Consider the following 18,249-nt stretch of genomic DNA (forward strand, 5'->3'; position numbering starts at 1 on the left):
GACTCTAGATGAGAGAAGCATGGGAGAATAGCAAAGTAGAAGGATCCAGAGGGTCCTAGACCTACAAGTAGAACATTATGATAGGCAGATTTGGGCCCAGGGATCCTATTCAAACTAAGGCACCAGCCAAGGACAATATAGGCCGTAAAATTTAAACACCAACAGAGATCTAGCCAATGGTCAGAACAATCTACACCGTAGTGTGGAGAATTGGATATGACTTACTCACTTACTCTGGTCCCTCACCTTTGACCATGTCCCCTGGAGGGGGAGACCTGGTGGCACTCAGAGGAAGGACAGCAGGTTACCAAGAAGAGACTTGATACCCTATGAGCATATACAGGAAGAGGAAATCCCCCTCAGGCACAGTCATAGGGGAAGGGAATAAGGGGAAAATGGGAGGGAGGGAAGAATGGGAGGATACAAGGGATGGGATAACCATTGAGATGTAACAAGAATAAATTAAAAAAGAAAAAAAGAAAAAGAAAAAAGGAAAGAAAGAAAGAAAGAAAACCAATGCTATTTCCTGATTGGATTGGCCTGATGTTATATTGTGCGATACAAGTTTATTTTATTACATAAACTGATTAACTCTTTGCTAAAAAAAAAAAAAAAGAAGGAAATTCTACTAAATTTACTCAAACAAAACAGAACAAAACTTGGTTATGGTGCATTTTCCATTATAATTAAAACATATTTGTGCTCATCTTTAAGAATGAGTAACTTTGATAATAAATAGCAAAAAAAGAATCCAAAGAATAAAATATTAATTCTGAGACTGGAGATAATTCCTGCTCAGGGATACAAATACAGTGATTTACCTTGACATTTATTCAGTGAAATTAGGAATGACTAACATCAATTGAGTATTTACTATGTGCATGCTACTACATCCTCACACAAATGCTGAGATTGTGGTGTGCCTATGAGTTATCTGGGACACGGAAGTAGACAGTGGGCTATTAGGAGGAGGAAAGGGAAACTAAGAGAGAGTGTCTGTTCATGGGTATGTGCACATGACTGCTGATGCCTGTGGAGGCCAGAGAGACAGATTGGAGCTGGTGTCAGTCAATTGTGAGCCACAGACACGCACATAGGCTATTTGCATTGAAGCAATTCCTCAGCGGAGGCTGTCTCTCCCAGGCGTGTCCAGTTGACAAGCAAGATTAGCCAGCGCAAGAACACTCACTGAAAAAGACTAAACAATATTTAACCCAAAATGAAGTTATGTCACTTTGAGAGAAGAAAAAAAAAGTCTATGATCGTTTTCAGAGACAAAAAGGGAGGATTGTAATGAGCTTTGTAAGTCGACAAGAATGTTAAGAGATACTAGATATGATGAGTTTTAGCACAGCATTCTATTTGGAGCACAGACAAAGCAGGAGAAGGAAAGAGTGATAGATACAATATAGATATAAAGGTTATGGTCTGAGGAAAGAGCTGTGCATCTGGTAGTCCTCAACTTCAGAGGAAGTGTGTGTTCTCACCTTAGCCAAGGCATTATTCCTTCACCCTCACCACATGATGCTCTGGGCTAGGCAGATCACAATCAAAGTTTGTCTCCGGGACAGAATGCAAGAGTTCTCTTTTTTTTTTTCCTGAGGATACCATCTGGGATAATATAAGCTAGAGATATTTCCATCTATGCCTTATCGTACTTAGCATAGAAGAAGCCTTGGACTAGAAGGACACTGGGGTTGAGTAGGGCTGGGAGATGAGAAGGAAAGTGGAAAAATCCAATAACATAATATGGATTCCTGTATTCAGAGTCCATCTAACATATGTTATTCCCAAATATAAGAGCTGATAAATTCCCCTTCTTACTTAACATGTTGAGTCAAGTTTCTGTCATGTGCACCCAAAGAGTCCTGACTTAGACTGATTATAGACTCATTGAAAGAACACACTATAAAACCCTCTAGGTTCATCTAATACAGGGCTTTCAGAGTAGTCTCTGAAACCAGTAGCCTAGATCTTACTTGGAAACTTGGTAGAGATGTAAATCCTGGGATCTGTCCTAAACCTACTGAATCAGAAAGCCTAGAGGTGGGTGGGATCCAGCCCTTAGGCTTGACAAGTCATCCTAATGACTTTGCTAGACTTTAACATTGGAGAAGCATTGTTATAATACTTCTTTTATCTGACACATGAAACCAGAGGTCCAGAAATGAGAGTTATCAAAGGTCACTGAGCTAGTGGGTGGTGGCCCTTCAGCCCTACAACCCTCTTAGTAAATCAATAGCTGTGGGCCTGAGAAAAGAGGGTCACTTGGAGCTCTGAGGGAAGTAACACATGGGTTGGCAAATAACGGGGGGAAAATATTTTAGGTCAAATAATACAGTATGGTTGGAAACACTTGCTGTGTGTTTCCACAGGAGTTTGGAGAATATTTTACTCATCTTGTCTCCCCAGCTGAGCCAACAACAATGTGCTAAGGCTCCATGGCCAATGGCAGGAATCCAGGAGAGTCCTTTTATGTGCCAGCAAAGAGGAATTTCTTAGAAAAGCTACAGAAATGATGCTACTATCACATTTTACTTCATGGAGTGAAGAGGCAGGAGAAAGAAACACAAAGCAGGGGACCAACACTATCCCTTAGTGTACCTCTTATGTTGCGAGAAACAGATTTTTATTGTTGCTTTTCCAGAGCAGCAGACCTCTGGAGGGGGACACTGGACACCTAACCTGGTGTCTTGGAGAATAACTCATGCTTTTAAGCTTTCTCTTTTTAGGTGGAGGGACCACAGCAATGTCCCTGGAAACTATTTGATAGTCTGCTTTCTGATGACTTGCTCAGACTGCACTGGGTACCTGATCTATCAAGAGTCAGACTCACAAGAGGAGAGTTTTTGGTACCAATATCTTTCCTTCGTCTTACTCTTGAGAGTACAGACAATCATAGGAACACAGAGAATGTTCAGTTTTAGAGAATGCAAGCTTTCAGTCATTAGCATGCATGTTAACTTTGAGTATCTACTCAAGCGAGGCCAATCTCATCCAAGAAAGCACCTGGTTAAAAGAAAAACAATAAAAAAAGGAGCACTGCCTCCTCTCCTATGTATCCACAATTCTCAGGTTTAGTTATTCACCAGTTATTTGTGTTTTATCCCACCCTATACTATTTTTCCTAAGATAGGTTCTCACATAATTCAGGATGGCTCCAACTTTCTATGTAGCCATGGATGATCATGAACTTATCCTCCTGTATCTACTACCCAAGGACTGGGATTTCAGGCATTTGTCACCAGAGCTGGCTTCATTTGTCAGTTTTTTATTGAATGTCAGATATGTTCCACAAACACATCTACATATTGGGGATATGGGAACAACAAAAATAATTTTTAAAAGCTTAGGTAGGCCTTATGAAACTTAGCTTCTGTTTCTTAGGAGAGACAGACAGTAAAGAAAACAAGTAAATTAAATGTTTTGGCTGGAAACTTGTGCAAGGAAAGGAAGCTGAGGATAGAGAGGGAATGGGTTTGACAGTATGAATTGGGAACAATGTCTACTGTGGTCTTGGTCATACACTCTTAAGAAAGATCTAATACACATACAGAGGGCTCAAAGAAAAAGACATGAACCATCAACCAAGAGCTAACTACTAGCCCTATGGCTATAGTGGTATGTTGGGATGTGTGGTTTAGTATGTATCAGCTACTCTGCATAGTTCTATACATTTCCCAGCCTTCCTTGCAGTGAAGTTGGAGACATGAAACTACGATGGGCCAACTGACTATGTGATGTGCGTTGCTTCTGGCTCATGGCATTTAAAACCTTGTGTTTCTACTTTTCTCTTCCCTGCCTCCAGCCATGTTGGAAGTGTGAGTGCCTCAGAGTTAGGGGATGTCATCCTGCTTTACCTTAGGGTTCACATCAGGGGAGATACGTCATTGTGCAGCTGTCATTGGATTTTAGAGTTGTCACTCTAGTCTGACTTTGCCTGTCAAATGCAACTACTCTACCGGGAAACAGGAGCAAAGCAAGCTGCAGTCTTGCCCTCTGGGCACTTAGGTTCTAGTTGAAGACTGAAATGACAACAAGGTCATGAAGGAAAAGTGCAGGCAATTAAGGCTATGAGAATTTGTGGGCAGAAAGGAGCTATAGCTTCTGCCTGGCATCCTTGGATGGTCACACAGTGCAGATTTTACAGAGCAGAGGCAGAAGGGCATTTGAAGAAGAGGCAGATTTTGAGCTTACCCTCGAGAAAAGTGTATGAATCAAAAATAAAGTGGCTTTTCAAAGGGCAAGGATGTCAAGCAAGGAGCAGAGCAAACATAAAAATAAAGCAATAGGAACAGGTAGGCACAGTCTAGAAGAGTGTATGGAGATTCCAAGTGGAACTGGGGATTCACTCAGGGGCCCAGGTCCAGGACATATTGCCACAGGGCTTAGAATGCCAAGCCAAGACTCTGGGCTGGATCCTTTGTATGAGAGGGGATTCTATGGGATGATTTAGGAAGCAATGAGACCAGTCACAATTGAGAAGCTGAGGCTTATGTTAAGAGGCTGCTACCATAGACAGCAATGACATGTGAGAGTCTAAACCAGGCCAGTACAGTACCTCCTCCAGATGAGCAGGGGACATAGACTAGAAGCACCAACCAGCACAGCATGACAGAAATGTGGAATCTCAAGCACTACTCCAAATCCACTAAAGTAGAATTTATATTTTAATGAGACCCCACCCCCACCCCAGGGCACTTGGCATTGAACTCAGGGATTGTGGATGAATAGACAGGTGATGTACCACCTAGCTATATCTGTAGCCTTAACAAGTCTCCTAGATGATTCATAAACACATTAAAATTTGATGACAGTTTGGTGCACAGTGATTGGTGGCCATCTTAGGTCACTAGACAATGACTTAAGAAGTATCACTTAGACTGGCTACTTCTAAGTGACAAATTTATTTCTCACAGTTGGAATACTAAAAACTCCAAGACCATGGCATTAGCAACTTTGGAATTAGTGAGGCTCTGTTTTCCGGTTCATGGGCCGCTCTCTTCTACCCATCTCTTCACATAGTAAAATGGGTAAGAGAATTCTTGGGGTTCTCTTTTATAAGAACACTGTCTTAGAGTTTCCATTGCTACAACGAAACACTACGACCAAAGCACGTTGGCGAGGAAAGGGTTTATTTGGCTTACACTTCCATATCACTGTTCATCTTGGAAGGAAGGCAGGACAGGAACTCAAGTAGGGCAGGAACCTGGAAACAGGAGCTGATGCAAAGGCCATGGAGGGGTACTAACTATTTACTGGCTTCCTCATCACGGCTTGTTCAGCCTGTTTTCTTATAGAACCCAGGACCACCAGCACAGGGATGGTAACACCCACAATGGGCTGGGCCCTTCCCCATCAATCAATAATTAAGAAAATGCCCCACAGGCTTGTCTACAGCCTGATCTTATGGCAGCATGTTCTTTTTTTTATTTTGTTTTGTTATCGAGACAGGGTTTCTTTGTGTAGCCTTGGCTGTCTTAGACTTGCTTTGTAGACCAGGCTGGCCTAGAACTCACAGAGATCCACCTGCCTCTGCTTCCTGAATGCTGGGATTATAGGTGTGTATCACCATACCTGGTTGGAGGCATTGTCCTTAATAGGGGTTCCCTCCTCTCAGATGACTTCAGGTTGTGTCAAGTTGACACAAACGTATCCAGCACCAGCACTAAACTCATTTATATAGTAGGATGAAATGAGAGACATAGCAATTCCACAGTAAGATTTGCTGCAAGTTAGTTCCAGTGGAAAGAGGGCTGAGGTGAATCAGAATATTTGAATAGTCTCATGGTATCTTCCTCCAGGGGCAAGCAGGTAAGAGAAGACAAAGTAGGGTAGTATGGGGAGTCTTTCTTCAGATCTTTCCCTCTGAGATGAGCCCTATGTTTTCAACAGGCAAGAAAAATCCATTTAAAACGGAGTGGTCAGGACACCATAGATGACCATCATCACACCCCCCCCACCCCCAACCCAGAAGGACCAAAGCTATTTGGAGTTCTTTTACTATCACAAGCTGAATCTGTCCTGAGCCAGTAAATTGTCTTCTTTCTCAATAACTGGAAAGGTTCCTCTTCCTACCCCACCCCAAACCCACGGCCTTGGGCTTGCTCATTGCCAGCCAGGGTGATGGTGAGTTTCACCAGCTAATCCTAGTGTGCAGATTGACTGGGTTGCCTTTTGCTTCCTCTGGATTTTCTAATTATTTGTGTTGGCCAAGGGCCACATTCAGCCCTTTCCAAACTGGAACACATTCTCAGAAAGGGTTGGTCCCACCATCCTCATCTTGGTTTATGCCAAAGTCTGGTTTCGTTTTTCATTAAACTGCCATTTGTAACTTTCATTGAACAGACTGACAGCATGCCCAACTCTCTTCATTCAGTGATTTTTTTTAACAAAAGAGGGCCTTTTTTGCCTCTCCAGAGAATGCATGATTTATTTATCTCCCCCATTGAGCAATCAGCTCACCACCACTACAGCTAACCCAATGTTCTGGAGAAAAAATGTTTCCGTATCACACGGTGACTTCACTCAAGTCGGCAGTGACTAATTTCTTACCTAGGTCTACCAACGCCTATACCAGAAGGGGAGAATTTTTTATCACTGGAGATGAGACTGCTTTGCTTGGCCTGGAGGTAAATACCTGGAGGACCAAGGCCACCTCTCATTCTCCTTTTCTGCCCAGAGTCTCTGGCACTCAGCAGGGGTAGTAATCCCCATGTAACTCCAGCTCTTCTCTTCCGGGGCCTTCATAGGCCTGGATCTCTTGACCTCCTATGCCTAGGTACAATATGTAAACACTTCAATTAATAAGACAGAGCAGGAATGGTATACGTCAACTCTAGCCTGAGCATCTAAGATGTTTTGATCCAGAATGCTTCTCCCCTCTCCCCAAAATTCTGAGTTGAAACTTTTATACCGAGTCCCTGCTTCAACGATGAACACATTCTATTAGAAGTAAACCTTTGCTGTATTAGCCATTGCGTAATCAGCTTGCCACCACTACAGCTAACACAATGTTCTGGAGAACAATATTTCTGTATCACACAGTGACTTTACTCAAGTTGGCAGTGACTAATTTCTTACCTAGGTCTGAGTGCTGTTTTTTACTTCAGTGTAAACTAAGCTTTCCTCATTGAACCTATAGGTGTAAAATAAAAACATTTGTAGGATGCTTTTGTTTGTTTTGTTTTTCTTTTATTTATTTATTTATTTAAAAATATTGATATATTTTTATTAAATATTTTTATTTTTTACATATACTTTTTGTTTTGTTTTTCTTAACACTGTGACATCTTTAAAATTTTTTTGAGGTTATAATTTGATTACAATATTTGTCCCTTCCCTTTCCTCCCTTCAAATCCTCTCATAATACCTCCTTACTCTCCTTTAAAATCACGGTCTCTTTTTTCACTAGTTGTTACTGGGTGCATATACGTATTTGTAGATACATATATGTATTCCTAAATATAGCCTGTTGAGTCTATATAATGTTACTTGTATGTTTGCCTTTAAGGCTGATTGCTTGGCCCTGGGTAACCGGTTGGCATGCTGGTTCTTGGGGAAGACCACCTCTCCTTCTCCCAGCTTTCTTCAGTTGTCCATAGTTCTTTGTGGAGAGGTGAAGCCTTGTGGCCTTTCGGTTGGTTGTTTCTTTGAGACATGGTACTACATATCCCAAACTGGCCTCACAGTGGCTATGAAGCCAAAGATGACCTTGAACTCCTGATCTTTCTGTCTCACCTTCCAAAGTCTAGATTTACAGGCATGCCTCACCACAATAGGCACACATACAGGCATGCACGTACGCATGCACATATATATCACTATGTAACTTGGGCTAGGCTAGAACTCAAAATCTTTCTTCTTTAACCTCCAAAGCATTGGGATTACAGGTGTGCCCTGATGTACTCAGCTGAAATAAATACGAATGAATGAGTCTTTTGAGTAGGATTGCAGTAGAATATCTATAAAGAAGAGCTGATGATGTGCTCCTCTGATTGTGTGTATATGCCAATTTAAAGCCATGTTGACTAGGGGCCTTTTCTTGTTTTATTTGTATAAGTGTCCTACTTTTTATTAGGTGCCTTTTACTTGTGATGTGGGAGTATTGGTGGACATGAAAGGGATGTCTAAATCACTCAATCCAACCAACCTTTGATGCCACTATTGTAGTTCCTTGCCTTCATTACTTCCTTTGCATTTTATAAATGGATAACTGAGACCCAGATTATTTAAGTAGAAATGCTGATTATTTAATGGCCAAGCTGGTAGACCAACAATAACTTTCCAATTCTGTATCAGGTATTTTTGCTATGCTTTTGTTCTCTTTCCCATGCAGGTTAAGAACACAGAACTCCAAGAGTTATACTCTACTGATGACAGTCTGGCCTCTATCACTTACTAGCCATTGATGTTGAGAGAAGCTATTCAGTATCTTTTTTACCTGGTTTTCTTTTTTCCACCTATACATCTCACTGTGAGTTGTCTTGGGGATTCCGTGAATCCATAAAACATGTGAAGGTATAAAATTATTAGTTGCTCATTTCAATTGTTTATATTCTACATCATGAGCCCACCGTCTTCACTTGTGCCTGGACCCCACTGGCATGCTCTTCTGCCTTTGGGAAATAATGAATTTATTTCAGAGCATCATATGTTATGTCTATGCACTATATGGACACAGGCCAATTACATTTAACGTTCTAAGGAGTACAGTAGAGTGCTGTCCTCCTATGCCACCTCTTTTGACCCAAACTAACACTACAGGGTCCTCCAGTGAGAGGATAAAAGGTTACCTACTCTTGTCCTCAGTCTCTGCCATGTCTGTTCACTGTCCTAGGCCTGGTGATTAAGCTCTGCTACCAGCTCAAAGAATGTTTATCAGTGTTGCCTACTCTCTGGCTACTTTGGATAAATATTTAACCAGGAATTTTGACCACCCACAGTTTTCCTTTATGTCATCAGACAGTACCTGAGTAGGACGGAGGTGGTCAGAGCTCCTTCCTGGAGAAGGCAGAGCTGCCTGCCCCTGGCTGGCATGGTCAGGTCCTTGCCACTTTCCACTTCCTTAGGTGCTGTCACAGTTATGTTGATCAGTGAGTCAAGAAGAGAATGCAAGTGGCTGGAAGTGGATCAAAAGATGAATTTTTAATTTTAGGGTAAGGACTGACTCATGTTTGTTTTTGAGGCATATTTCCTTAAAGTGTGTGGGGCTTTTTTTTTTTAAACAGTAATTTGTTTAAAGTGAAAGCATACTTATTCTGGTATATTTCTTTTAACAATGCAAGCATGTTTAAATGTGAGAAACCTATATTTTAACTTTTTATTGAAGTGACGCCTGTATCCAGTAAGTGTTCATACCATAGGTGAGCAGTTCAACGAGTTTTCATGTAACAACTAAATCCAGGTCAAGATCAATAAATATCTGTACCCTGACAATCCTTCTTAGTCTCTGCTGGAAACTCCCCTCTAGCTCACCAGTGACCACTAGCCTGACTCCTGACAGCACACATTAGTGGTGAACAGAACCAAAACGTATGGCTGTTTGACTTCCTTCACCCCAATTCTTTATTAGTTCCATCCATGCCCAGCCCAGCAGTGGTTCATACATTCTCATTGGCAGCCTGGTGTCCTAGTTTGTGGTGATACCACCCCCACCACATTTTAGCCTTCTGTCTTTCTTTTCAGTGGTGGAGACTAAATTTAAGTCCTCACACATACTAGGCAAGTGCTAACACCACTAGGCCACATCTTCAGCCCTCTTTTAACTTTTTCTTTAGAGGAGACTCTCACTAAGTCGCCCAGATTGGCTTTGGCCTTGCCTTGAATTCACTATCCTCCTGCTGCAGTTTCCAGGATAGCTTGAATTATACTACCAATCTGTTCTGTGGCCAATAAGCATTTGGGCATTTTCTTTTTTTTTTTTTAAGTCACACTTTTTTTTCTTTATTAATTTATTCTTGTTACATCTCAATGGTTATCCCATCCCTTGTATCCTCCCATTCTTCCCTCCCTCCCATTTTCCCCTTATTCCCCTCCCCTATGACTGTTCCTGAGGGGGATTACCTCCCCCTGTATATGCTCATAGTCTCTTCTCGGTAACCTGCTGTCCTTCCTCTGAGTGCCACCAGGTCTCCCCCTCCAGGGGACGTAGTCAAATATGAGGCACCAGAGTACGTGTGAAAGTCATATCCCACTCTCCACACAACTGTGGAGAATGTTCTAACCATGCTAGATCTGGGTAGGGGTTTAAAGTTTACCGCCTGTATTGTCCTTGGCTGGTGCCTTAGTTTGAGCGGGACCCCTGTGCCCAAATCTTCCTATCATAATGTTCTACTTGTAGGTTTCTAGGACCCTCTGGATCCTGCTACCATACTGTGGTGTGGTATCCTAACTCTTCTTCTTTGGGAAACATGCAACTCACTTCTGTTGTGGCTGCACCTAGAAGGCAAATTACTCATCATAGAATAGTGGTACTCAGTTTAGATACATTCTGCCAGAGTCCCAAAGTACTAGAAGCAATTTACATCCAACTAGCTTTGTATAAGAATTCTTGCGTACAGTATGAAGTACGCGTTATAATAAGGCAAACATGTAAGCCAAACAGAACCAATTTAACCCTTCGGGATGACATACAATCTGTTTATTAAACACACTTCCCACTTCCAGCCACAACTTCTAGCTTGTTATGTAACCCGGATGAGCCTCCTGCTCTCCATCAATTCTCCCTTAATCCAACCAGTCAAAGACTCTCTGAAAACATTACCCATTCATTTCTCCAGCTAAGGTGTTGTGAATGCTAATAACCTGGTGTTTGCAAAACAAATTCAATCCTACCAGGCAGAATATATACTTTGAACCTCAAAGTGGCTAATGTGGCAGAGTCAGCCTCCCTGCTCTGCAGATCTGCCCTTTGATAGTATCACATCTCCAGGATTGTGAGTACAATTTGAAGGCCCATTTTGGGTATAAAGAAAACAATGCTTTATTCCCCTGCAAATTTTAAGAAAGCAGAACTGTGCGTTGTTCATATTGTAAACCACTTTGCAGCTGTAGGCATAGCTTGCCTCAAAGGAGACAGAAAGGGTATTCAGAGCACTGACATTTTCTCCTGGTCTCTACCTGAGACCCAATATGGTGGAAGCCATGCTCCAGAATTCTGTCTGTTAAGTGGGGGTACTTTGACAAGTTGCTTAAGGGATCTGTGTTTTTCAGATCTTTTTATTCTATGAAGGTGGAGATGCTGACAGTGGGAAAAGGCACAGGAAGCCAAGACAATGTCCTATATGCCACATCGCCCCTAGTGTTGCGGCCCCCTCCCCCAGCAGACAGGAACGACGAGGAACCCTAGTTTCTAGCTACCCCGTGAACTGCTTAGTTTCAAAAACCACTGAGCGCGCAGTCTTTTCCCAGGATGTTTCTCTTTTACCATTGTCTCCAATCCCCACCCTGCCCCTCTGGGGAGGTCTGGTTTCTGCATTCAGGAATATTTTGGCAGAGGCCAAGGGTTCCCACTTATTATGAGCGCGCAACGCTCAAAGTTGCAGGACCGGACCTTCGGGGAACAAGGAGACCCCTAAAGGTGAGCCACTGGGTGGTGGCTGGAGTCGGCAAGTGTGCCAGGCTAGCAGCCCAGGTCCGAGGGGTTCCCCGCTGCCTGGACTGAAGCTTCCTGCGGGGGCTGCTGCTTCCCGGTGTCAGCGCCCCGCCCGCTCCCCACCTCCACGCCCAGCCACGCCACGCCGAGTGCCCGCCGCGCCACGCCAGGCTAGGCAGCAGAAGAGCGGGCGGGCGAGTGGTCCGGGAACGGCGGGGGCGGCGCCCAGCCCGCGGGAGGGAGGAGGAGGGACGCGGCTCGACGGAAAGGGGAAAAGGAGGGCGCGAGGGCGCCAGCAGCCAGCCGGTCGCTGGGACCCACAGGTAAGTGTGTGGCGCCAAGAGAAGGGAACTGAACCCCTCGGGGTCCTAAGACCTAAACTGATAAGCCAGCGACAGGCAATGGGCCAGACGAGCTGGATGACCAGGAGGAGGGTGAAGGTGTGGCTCGCTGGCTTGGCGGCTCTGAGCTGGAGCTCCTGGGCCCTCTTGAAAGGCAGAGGCAAAGCATGGAGCCTGGCTACTCCCATAGTTGAAAAGTGCATGTTGTGGGAAAGGGATAAAGCTATTCCTGAGGGCGAACCTGCGAATCGCAAAGTTTTAAATGATCTCAGATCCTCCCTACTGTTGTGGGCAAAGGAACTAGAAGTGTTACTCCAGAGGGCGGTCTGCTGATGCACAACTCCCTGGGACACCGTTTACTGCGTCTTCCAAATGGATGCGAAGATACAGAAGGGTTGTAGGCGCGTTTAGGACCCAGTATGAACAGCACCAACAGGCAGGATCCAAAGCAGGTGGCCCCAGAAGCAAGGGATGGACTAGCCTTCCAGAGTCAAGGGATTGTCATCATCTGAAAAGAGGCTAGCCATCTTGGGGTACTCACGTTTTCACCTGAGCTTGGGTTTCAGAATTCCAGAACCACATACAAAGTGAGGGGAAGAAAGAGAGCTGATCAGCCTCACATGAGACACAGGAAGCTTGACACTGAAGTCTCCCATGGCTGCCTCTACAGAAACACTTCTAGTCTGGTCTGGCACAAATGTTTGAATCCCCTGGGGAGCGTGTTAAAATGAGGTTCTGATTCAGTAGGTCTGGGGTGGGACCCAAGAGTCTGCATTGCTGTCCCAGCTCTCAGAGGATATGCTGCCTCATGGACCACACTCTGTGGCAGACTCTACAAAACTACTTTTTGTCCAACAGGCTGAAAAGCTTAGTAAGTGGGAGGTCAGGAGACAAGACAAAATCCTAAGACTTTCTAACCCAGACACACGCATTAAAACAGATTAATCAGTTGCTTCTCATTTAATAGTGAAATGTGTTGCTTTTCTTACCAACATTCCAGCCACGAGAGGTTCTAATAATAAAGCCAACTGGCTTCATGGGCTTGCTACCTGCACTTGGTTTAATGCTGTGAAAACTCATTATATGTATATTTTAAACCAAAGGATCTCCAGTTTTCATTCTGTTTTATCTGTTCTACAAATTTTGTAGTTGATCCCGTCTTGTAGTGGCACCGGGTTTGTTATGATTAGGGTTCAGCTTGGTGGGATTATTAGGTTAGCTTCTGCAGTTAGTCTCATATTTCTGAACTTCTCCTTAGCTATCTTAAGTAAGCTTTTGGTTATGGAACCCAGGTCGTGCAGGGTATGGCAGAATTTGCTGCTTTTATTTGTTATTAATATTAATGATTAATGATGCATTAAGGGCATTGTTATTTTTAGAGGAATTTAATTATATCTGGGCATGGTGGCAGCCATCTATAATCCCAGCCCTGGGGAAGTAGAGGCAGGAGGATCAGGAATTCAAGGTCAGCTTTGACTACATGAGACTCTGTCTTAAAAAACCAAAACCCATTTTTAAGTTTGCTAATAATAACACAATTAAGTTTGGTGTCAAAAATTATCTGAAAGTCAACTGGAAGAGTGTGTGTTATTTCCACATTATTTGGGGAGTCTTCAGTGGCTCATAAGATTTTACTTCGGTGAAGTCTAGAATGAGTTGGACATCGCTTCATTTGGCTGCTTGTATGGGTCAAATGCAAAGCTAGAAGAGAAAAAGCAGCCAAATTTTGTAGCTATTCAGGGGTATTGTTTTCCATGCCTCAGCACTATGCCAGCCCTGATCAGATTCCCACATCCCTGCAAGGTGACTTTCATTAAATGGGGGAATACAACAAGACACTGAGGAAATGCAGGGTCAGCACCAGCGTTCTGTGTGTGAATCATTCTTGCCCCAAACCCTGCACACTACAGGTGTGTGTACTTTTCTAGAGAAAAAAAAAGTTAGAAATTCAGAAAAGGGGAAAAAAATGCAACTCTACTCGTGGATATGGGCCTGCTCAGCAGAGGGAGAAAAAGTCTGAGAAATGGAATTTCATTGGTGGGTTTGGCCAGGAAATCTGCTGTTTTTGGTACCATGAGGCACTTTCCAGAAATGGCAACGTAAGTTTGCTCAGGTGTTGTGGAAAGCCAGCAAGAGAAGCCGATTTTTCCGTGTCTGGTGCAGTCATTTTAGGGAGTCTGGGAGGTGAGGCATCATGACATATGCCTGACTTCAGTAAAAGCCTGGAAAAGGTACTTATGTCAAGAGCAAATGTTCTTTTTAAATGTTTATGGTTTCAAAAACACATAGATATTTAATCTGTGTAGAACTTACTCCCAGGCCTGGAGGGAGGTGGTGTAGTTCAAACATTTGGGGAAAATAATCATAAAATAAATCCTCTAAATTAGTTTCGTAAACACTTCCATTTTATAAATGCATTTAATTCTTGAGCCTATTTTGTGTTTTTAAAATTGAAGCATAATTTATTTACCAAAAAATCACCTATTTAGTGTAAGATTCTAAAGACACATATCATTTAACTACCACCATATGAAAATATAGAACTCCATCACCTCCAAAGCATCTCTATTGATTCTGTGTATTCAATCTCTCTCACCTGATAATTTTGTCTCTTACACACTGGCCCATGAATGAAATCATGTGCTATGTAGCCTTCTGAGTCTAGGTTCTGTTACCTAAGACAATACGCTTGAGATATTATCTATGTTGGTGAGTATTCCCATTATCCCTTTTATTTCTGAGTAGCATTCCACACTTTACCCACTGAAGCATTTACAGATAGCATTTTGCATGAACATATATTTTCATTTCACTCAGTTTAATATTTAAAAATAAGGTTGTTGTTTTGAATGGCAAATTAACTTTATTTTTAAAAACCTGTTTACCTTTTCCAGAGTGGTTATACCATTTTATTTGTTTGTTTGTTTTGTGATACTTGGGATTAGACATGCTAAACCAGTGCTCTGCCACTCACTTCCATCCCAGATTTGGTTGTCCAGTTTTGCCTTCTTGCCATTGATGAATGAGAAATTCAGGTGCTTCGTACTTGGTATTATTGGCTTATTTTATTTTATAATTTTGTTGGTGTTCACTTTCTAATTGTACATTGAAAGCACCACTATTGAAGCCATTACCAATTATACGGGTTTGCCATTGGTCCTGTTTTTATTTTGTTTTGCCTCTCAGAGAAACAGCTGGGTTGTTCCATCTTATTTTACTTATGATGTTTTTTGAATACATCACTATGTCTTTCCTAGTCATTACTGAACACACACACACACACACACACACACACACACACACACACACACAGAGAGAGAGAGAGAGAGAGAGAGAGAGAGAGAGAGAGAGAGAGAGAGAGAATGAGAGAGAGAATATACATCACCGCCTACTAGCAATGTCATTGTATACTTATGACAAAAACACTAGAAAACTACTTTCATGTATAGCTTGGATGGTTTTTATTTTTGTTTTTAGCCATTTTCATGGATCTGTAATGACATTTACTCGTGGCTTTAGTTTGCTTAGCTTTATTTTTGGTCATGGGCATAAATCATGGAAGTGTCTGTTCTTTTTATCCCCTCAGAGTGTTTGGTTTTAAAGCATGGGTTCTTCAAATAATAAGGTACAATTTCTCTGCCAGACATATATGTGACAATTAACTCCATTCAATCTGTGGTCTACCTTTTAATTTTCCTAAAAATCACTAGGAAAAAAATCATTACTTTGTAGAGCAGGCCTTTTTAATTTTGATAAAGTCTAATTAATTCCTTAAGCTCTTTTTATGGATAATAATTTAGTAACCAGCCTAATAATATTTACTTACCTATGATTAAGATTTTCTCCTGTGTTTTCTCCTACATATTTTATTGTTGCTTGATACCCACGCCCCCTCTCCCTCCCTCCCTCCCTCCCTCCCTCCCTCCCCATTTCTCTCTCATATATATGTATATAACTTCATTGCAAGCTAATTCTATGTGAAATAATGTAGGTTTGCTTTTTACATATAAAAATTCAGTTCCAACATCATTAGTTAAAAAGGACCTCCTCCCTCTCCATTATATCCTCTTGACTCCTTTGTTACAAATGGGCTACATATGTGGGTTTATTTTCTCTCCCTTATTGTGTTCCATTTATGGATGTGACTCTCTTATACTAATACAATACTGTGGGTCTTTTTTTTTCTTTTGAGATCGAGTCTCATGTTTCCAAGGCTGTCCCCAAACTTGAACTAAGTATCTTGACTTTCTAATCCTCCTGCCTCCACCTCCCAAGTGTTGAGATTATAAGCTTATAATGGTGCTGGGAGCAGAACCCAGCCTCTCAACTGAACAGCTTCTCACATGATATGCAAACATTCTACTAACTGCACAGTGGCCTCAACTGTCTTGTGCATTCTTTAGGTAAGTTTCTAGATTGCCTTTTGGTATGTAATATCTGTTGGTTTTAGCAATTGTGCCCCTGCTCCCATCCAGCCCTATTTCAGCTCCTAACTTCTATACTGTTGAGTAGTAAGGCTATTTATTTATTTTTATGGAGATGCATCTTATACTCAGGCCATCTTGCTGCAATGTATTAATAGCTTTTGGTTGCTTTTTCTAGATTTTTCAAGGTACACCATCAAATTGTCTTTGAATAGCAAAAGTAGAGGGATCTCTCCCTGATGTTTTTACCTCATTTTATTCTGTCTTAGTGGCCTGTGTCCCTTCCAGAATAATGTTGGGTAGCCGGTTTTGACTTGAGTGGAAAGTATTCTAAATGTGCTTTTTGTTGTAAAGTTCAGGTGGCTACTCTTATCTTTGGAACAATTCTTAACATTTTTAGCTTTTTAAAAGTCTGAAGTTTAATTTGAATTTTTCTTGTGCTTGGGATTATATTATTCGCTGAAGACCTAACAGGTTTGTGGCCAGTTAGTCTTTCTGGCTTTAAGGGTTTAATATTGATTTTCTTGGAGAAGTTCATATATAATTAAAGCAAATGGCTTTATTTAGATAAATTACAAAGAAACACCTATGGAGAATTTTAATAATGTTCTCATGGATGTATGCTAAGGACAGTGTAGGAGGGAGGAAACAAAGGGGCTGTATTTACCATATACATGTATGAATACAATAGCTTTGTAGTATTCTTCAAACTTTCTTGGGCACAATTTTCAGTGAAAATGTATTTTATATTTCAATCCTGTTCAAGCACGTATGTATATAAACTAAACAAAAATATCTCAAAGTATATCTATTGTATTCTGATATTTTCCATACTCTCCCATCTGTCCTCTTTCATTTCAACACGATGATGATCTTCTAAGTTGTTTTGATCATGCTTTCATATGATGTCCTGGCACAGTTTGTGAAGTACTGCTCTCTAAAGCTGTGCAGGGCCAGCAAGATTTCCCAGCAAGTATAAGTGATTGCCATACAAGCCTGATGACCTTAATTCAATTCCCAGAACCCACCATGGAAGGAGAGAATGCACTCCAGGCATTTATCCTCTGACCTCCACAACATGTGCATCTCACACATGAACACATTCGTTCCCTCTCAATCTTTCTCTGTCTCTCTCTGTATATCTCTCTCTCTCACTCCCCCCTCACATCATACACAAAATAATAATAAAGAAAAAATTTAGATTTAATTTAAAATGTTTCAGCATTCCATGGGTCCTGCTGGTTTGTATCCATGACACATTCATTTTTCTATTAACTCATGCTCTGATACAATGTGAGCTATCCAGAGATAACTACCCATTTTTCTCTCTAATCTTGTAACTGTTAAACCAGACTTCATCCTTCATCCCGCAGACTAGCCAGAAAAGGCAGTCTTATAATTCCATAGCACAAAATGTTCTTGCAACCTCCTACCACAGTTAGGATCAATATCTAGATGCCCACTGTAGCCTTCCTTCTTTATCTGTCTGCTTCTCCAGCCTCCCATACTGTTTCTCATCTAAACTACACATTTGCCTGCCTGCCAGCTTCTGCATGTGCTGTGCTTCCTGCCTGAAACACCATTTCACCACATAGTCCCATTGCTTGTTTCCTAGTTTCACTAGTGTGCTCCCAAACCCTCCTTCTAAACATCACTCTTGCCTAACACTGGAGAAGTCTTTGCTCTTATCCCATTTTGACTTTTAGTGATAATATTATTTATTACCTGCAGCTCTATTATTAAATCAGTTTGTCTACTGAGTTCACATTTTCCCCCTTGATAGACTATAAATACCCAAAGGGCAAGAACTTTGTATCTTTTTCTCACTGTGGTCAAGATCTAGAGTACTAGTGGGCCATAGGAGGTCCTCACAAAATATGTGTTGAAT

At 41.8% G+C, this 18,249-nt stretch overlaps 1 protein-coding gene across 13 annotated transcripts in view; it reads left to right on the forward strand.

Annotated features, from left to right (window-relative positions):
* Positions 1 to 11,577: 11,577 nt before the first annotated feature.
* The window catches only part of ADGRG2 (adhesion G protein-coupled receptor G2), a 117,390-nt gene continuing 110,718 nt past the window's right edge, over positions 11,578 to 18,249 (forward strand). For 7 of the 13 annotated variants that reach the window (XM_084790650.1, XM_084790657.1, XM_084790659.1 and 4 more), the window contains exon 1: positions 11,579 to 11,919. The gene's annotated coding sequence lies outside the window, so the exon portion shown is untranslated. Of the gene's footprint in view, positions 11,920 to 18,249 lie in introns of all 13 variants that reach the window. The other 6 variants (XM_084790654.1, XM_084790649.1, XM_084790652.1 and 3 more) reach the window with 1 other exon arrangement.

This window comes from Acomys minous, assembly GCF_964271855.1.
Source record: "Acomys minous genome assembly, chromosome: 7".
Taxonomy (NCBI): domain Eukaryota; kingdom Metazoa; phylum Chordata; class Mammalia; order Rodentia; family Muridae; genus Acomys; species Acomys minous.